This window comes from Octopus sinensis, linkage group LG18, assembly GCF_006345805.1.
Source record: "Octopus sinensis linkage group LG18, ASM634580v1, whole genome shotgun sequence".
Classification (NCBI taxonomy): Eukaryota; Metazoa; Mollusca; class Cephalopoda; order Octopoda; family Octopodidae; genus Octopus; species Octopus sinensis.
This window is the reverse complement of record NC_043014.1, coordinates 40,213,226-40,218,225: the sequence shown is the minus strand read 5'-3', so window position 1 is coordinate 40,218,225 and position 5,000 is coordinate 40,213,226.

Below are 5,000 nucleotides of genomic sequence, written 5' to 3'. Positions count from 1 at the left end.
GCGTAGCCGTATTTCGTCTGCCGTTACGTTCTGAGTTCAAATTCCGCTGAGGTCGACTTTGCCTTTCATCCTTTCGGGGTCGGTTAAATAAGTACTAGTTACGCACTAGGGTTGATATAATCGACTTAATCCGTTTGTCGGTCCTTGTTTGTCCTTTCTGTGGGTAGTAAAGACATAGGTATTTCATCTGCCGTTACGTTCTGAGTTCAAATTCCGTCGAGGTCGACTTTGCCTTTCATCCTTTCGGGGTCGATAAATTAAAGTACCAGTTACGCACTGGGGTCGATGTAATAGACTTAATCCGTTTGTCTGTCTTTGTTTGCCCCCTCTGTGTTTAGCCCCTTGTGGGTAGTAAAGAAATGGGTATTTCGAGATATATATCGTTTAGCAGTATTTCGATATATATATATATATATCGTTTAGCGATATTTCGATATATATATCGTTTAGCGATATTTCGATATATATATCGCTTCTGATGAATCAACAGAGATTTATAAGCATTCTATACTTACTGCCCAGCGTTGCCCGGTAAAGTATTCACGGAATTGTTTGCCATTTTGTAGAATGAGAATTTGCGGTACTTATGCATGTATGTATATTTAACCTAACTTCTGGACTTATCTAATTGGAACTATCCAAACAATAGTAATCAATTTACATGAGTAGAAGCCGTTTTTTTAAAAATATTTTTTATCCTGAAAGTCACCTGTTACTTTGGTTTTAAAGTGAAAGAGGGAAAAAAGTGAAAGATGTAAGAAACATGTATGTGAAATGGACATGTGTGTGAAAGAGAGAAAGAGAAAGTGTGCGTGTGTGTACCACTTACACATACATGAGAACACACACGTTCACTCACTCACACACACACTCTCTCTCTCTCTCACACACATACACACACATGCGCACGTACATGCAAAAAAGCTGTACACATATGTATTGATGAATGTACGTATAGATGGCAATACATCCATTCACTTTCTCTTTCTTTTTATCTTTCTCTTCCTCTCTCTCTCTCTCTCTTTCTCTTTCACTCTCCTCTCTCTCTCTCTCTATCTCTTTCTTTCTGTCTGTCTCTCTTTCACACACACACACGTCCATTTCATATACACGTACATACATCTTTCACTTTCTCCTCTCTTTCATCTTTAAAACAAAAATAAATAAATAAAACCTTTTTACAGAAATGAACGAATTCCAAATGATGAAATCACATTCAGTTAAAAATAGTCCTAAATGATTAAAATATTGTGTACGTCAAAAAAAATCGACGTTTTTTTTTTCCTTACAGAACGCGAAGACTATGTGCGTGTATATGTCACAGATAGCGGTCGTGTGTTTGCATTGATTGACATGCCATGAGATTCATTATATGTGTGTCTCTTTTGTATATGTGTATGTGTGTTGTCGTCACGGAAGCCATGTATTTTTTTCGTGAAGAAATAACAAAACTTGTGTTTAATCGTTTAAATGGAGGTCCAAATGTCACAAAAGTTTGAACTGCACTGCCGAGCATAAAAGAAAACAAAAAAATGGAACAATAACGCAACAAGCAGCCACAAAACATTAGGACAGTTAGACGATACAAAAAAAGGACAGGAAAAAAAACACGGACGGGTCATTCGGAGCTTTCAATCTTCAGTCGAGTAGCTGATCGTCTTTGCAGTTTTCCCTTTCTTCCTGAGCGTCCAATAATACTTTATTTGTTCCACGTCCTTGCGTTGTTGGTTCTTTGTTTTTGTTTTCTTGTTTGGATTAACTTTATATATATATATATATATATATATATATTATATATATATATATATATATATATATATATATATATATATATATATATATATATGGATTCAGTCCATTGCATGGCACCTTGGGCAAGTGTCTTTTACTATAGTCTTGGGCCGACTAAAACCCTTTAAGGCGGTGCTTCAGCATGGCCGCAGTCAAATGACTGAAGCAAATAAAGGAATAAAAGAATATATACATACATATATATTTTTTCTCGCCTTTCTCAAGCCTAACCAGTCTTATGGGCCCGGTTTCCCGGTTTCTGTGGCGTATGTATGCTCCTCCCCCCAGCTGGACTCAAGAAACAGGAATAGAGAGTGAGAGAAAGTTGTGGCGAAAGAGTACAACAGGGTTCGCAACCACCCCTTGCCGGAGACTCGTGGAGCTTTTAGGTGTTTTCGCTCAATAAACACACAACGCCCTGTTTGAGAATCGAAACCGCGATCCCCTGACCGCGAGTCCGCTGCCCTAACCACTGGGCCACTGTGCCTCCACATACATACATACATACATACATACATACATACATACATTATATATTATATATATATATATATATATATATATATATATATATATATATACATATACGGACACGCACACATACACAGGCGCGCACACACACACGCACTAACACACAACATATATCTTATATATCTATATATCATATGGATAATATGTAAATAAGATAATACTGACTTTGATGTTTTCACTTCTATGGCCTTCTATTATTTCCTTTTTTTATGTATGTATGTAATATAATCGAAATGAGTTAAGAAAGTAACTATGAGTATGAGAACGGGAGATTTTTCCGAGAATTAAACATTTTTTCGGAAGTGACGCATCTTTAAACAAAGGTAGCCTGGGATTTTGTTGTGGGTGCCTTCGCAGTTAATATATATATAAGATAAAACTTACTTGGAAATGGATGCGTGGCGTTTAATCATGTAATAATATAAATAATATATAAATATATATGCATACATACACATATATATGTACATACATATGTTTGTCTATACATGCATATATGGGCACAGGACAGCACGGAATGTAAACAACGTAGAATAAACATGAAATACGAAAACTACGTGAAATACGACAACATGGAATATGAACTGTTGTTCATGACAATGAAAGAAACAAACGGAAAGCAAGACAAGCAACACGAAAAAACGACCCTTCATCAGTTGTTGGTCAGTTTTTCTACTTCGTATTTCGGATATTTCACAACAAGATACGCTTCCGACATAACAGTTGCTCCCGCAAAGCAAAGTTTGTAACAAAAACAAGACAGTGAAAACAGACAGAAAGGGCTATGTATGTATGTATGTACGTGTGTGTGTGTGTGTATGTATGTATGTATGTATGTATGTATGTATGTATGTATGTATGTATGTATGTATGTATGTATGTACGCATGTACGTATGTACGTACGTATGTATGTATATATGTACGCATGTACGTATGTACGTACGTATGTATGTATATATGTACGCATGTACGTATGTACGTACGTACGTACGTACGTATGTATGCATGTATGTATGTATGTGTGTGTGTGTACGTATGTATGTATGTATGTATGTATGTATGTATGTATGTATGTATGTATATCTGTGTGTGTATGTATGTATGTATGTATGTATGTATATGTGTGTGTGTATGTATGTGTGTGTGTATGTATGTATGTATGTATGCATGCATGCATGTATGCGTGTTTGTGCGTGTGTGTGTATCGTTTGCCAATGTATTTAGAAAGCAAGGAAGCAAGCAAGCAAGGAAAGAATAAAGGAAGGAAGGAATAAATAAAGAAAGAAAGAAAGAAAGAAAGATAGAAAAAGAAAGAAAAAAAGAAAGAAAGAAAGGAAGAAGGAAAGAAGAAAGAAAGAAGAAAGAAATAGAAGACAGAAGCACCTGAAAGAGAGCATAGTAGAAAAATTGCCTTGTGGGTAGTGGAGTATCCAGCGTTTAGGGGAGAGTTCTTCGGAGTAAGGATGATGGAAGGGAAATAAGAAAACACAACAAAGTTCTATATCCACTGTTGTCTTTCTTTTTATAAGCTTAAAGCTTGTGGTGATCACCGTGCGTATATATTATATAATATATATATATATATATATATATATATATATATATTATATATAATATATATATATATCTATATATATGTATGTATATATACTGTAAACCCTAGAGTATTATTTCGCATTTTTTCCCCAAAATTTAAAGGTCAAAATCCCTAGAGATTAAAAATGAAAAATATTTTTTAAGCGATGTCCGAGTCTCGATTTGCTGTCCGGCAATGTTTATTCCGGCAATGTTTTGTGATGTCGGGCGCAAAAATACCTTAAGCTAAGCCTGAAAGCAATGTAGTCATAAAAGAATCATCCATAACTTGCAGTAAGCAACATTTATTAAAATAAAAGTATTCAGAACACAGAATAACATGTAACAAAAACAATTTGCAAACATATTTACATTCCCATATAACAGTTAAGAACATCACCATTATTGTATTACGCATGCGCGGAAGTGTTTGTTCGACTAGGTGCTGCTGGCTTAATTACGCACGAATTGCGCTTAATAGTTTAGCGCTAAATAGTTCATCCTGCTGTTTGTATAGGCAGTTTGCATTATTACCGTGGCAAACAATAGATACTTAATTAAATACCAGTAGTAAGTGTTTGAACTACTGTGGGTCTTTACTAGGGCTTTTTATAAGCTGGACTTAAACCTGTACATTAATCTCCAATAAAACATTTTATACATTGCATGTCCATAAAATGCTTCGAAGATCTTATTCAGCTATTTTAAAACTTGAAGTTATATCATATGCTGAAGAGCATGGTAATTAGGGCCGCCCGAAGAAAATTTGAAAAGCTACACGTTTGCATTATGTTATATATACAATAATAATAAAGGACGTTACCGTATACATTTTTACAAACCAAGGACGTTATATAGACCTCCTTGACTCAAGTTAGAGAATATATATATATTGTGTAGAGGCACATGGCCTAGTGGTTAGAGTAGCGAATTCGCGGTCGAGGGATCGTGGGTTTGAATCTCTGACCGGGTGATATGTGTGTTATGAGCGAAACACCTAAGCTCTACGCGGCTCCGGCAGAAGGTAATGGCGAACTTTTGCTGACTCTTTCGCCACAACTTTCTCTCACTCTTTCCTCTTTCCTCTTGCATCTCACCTGCG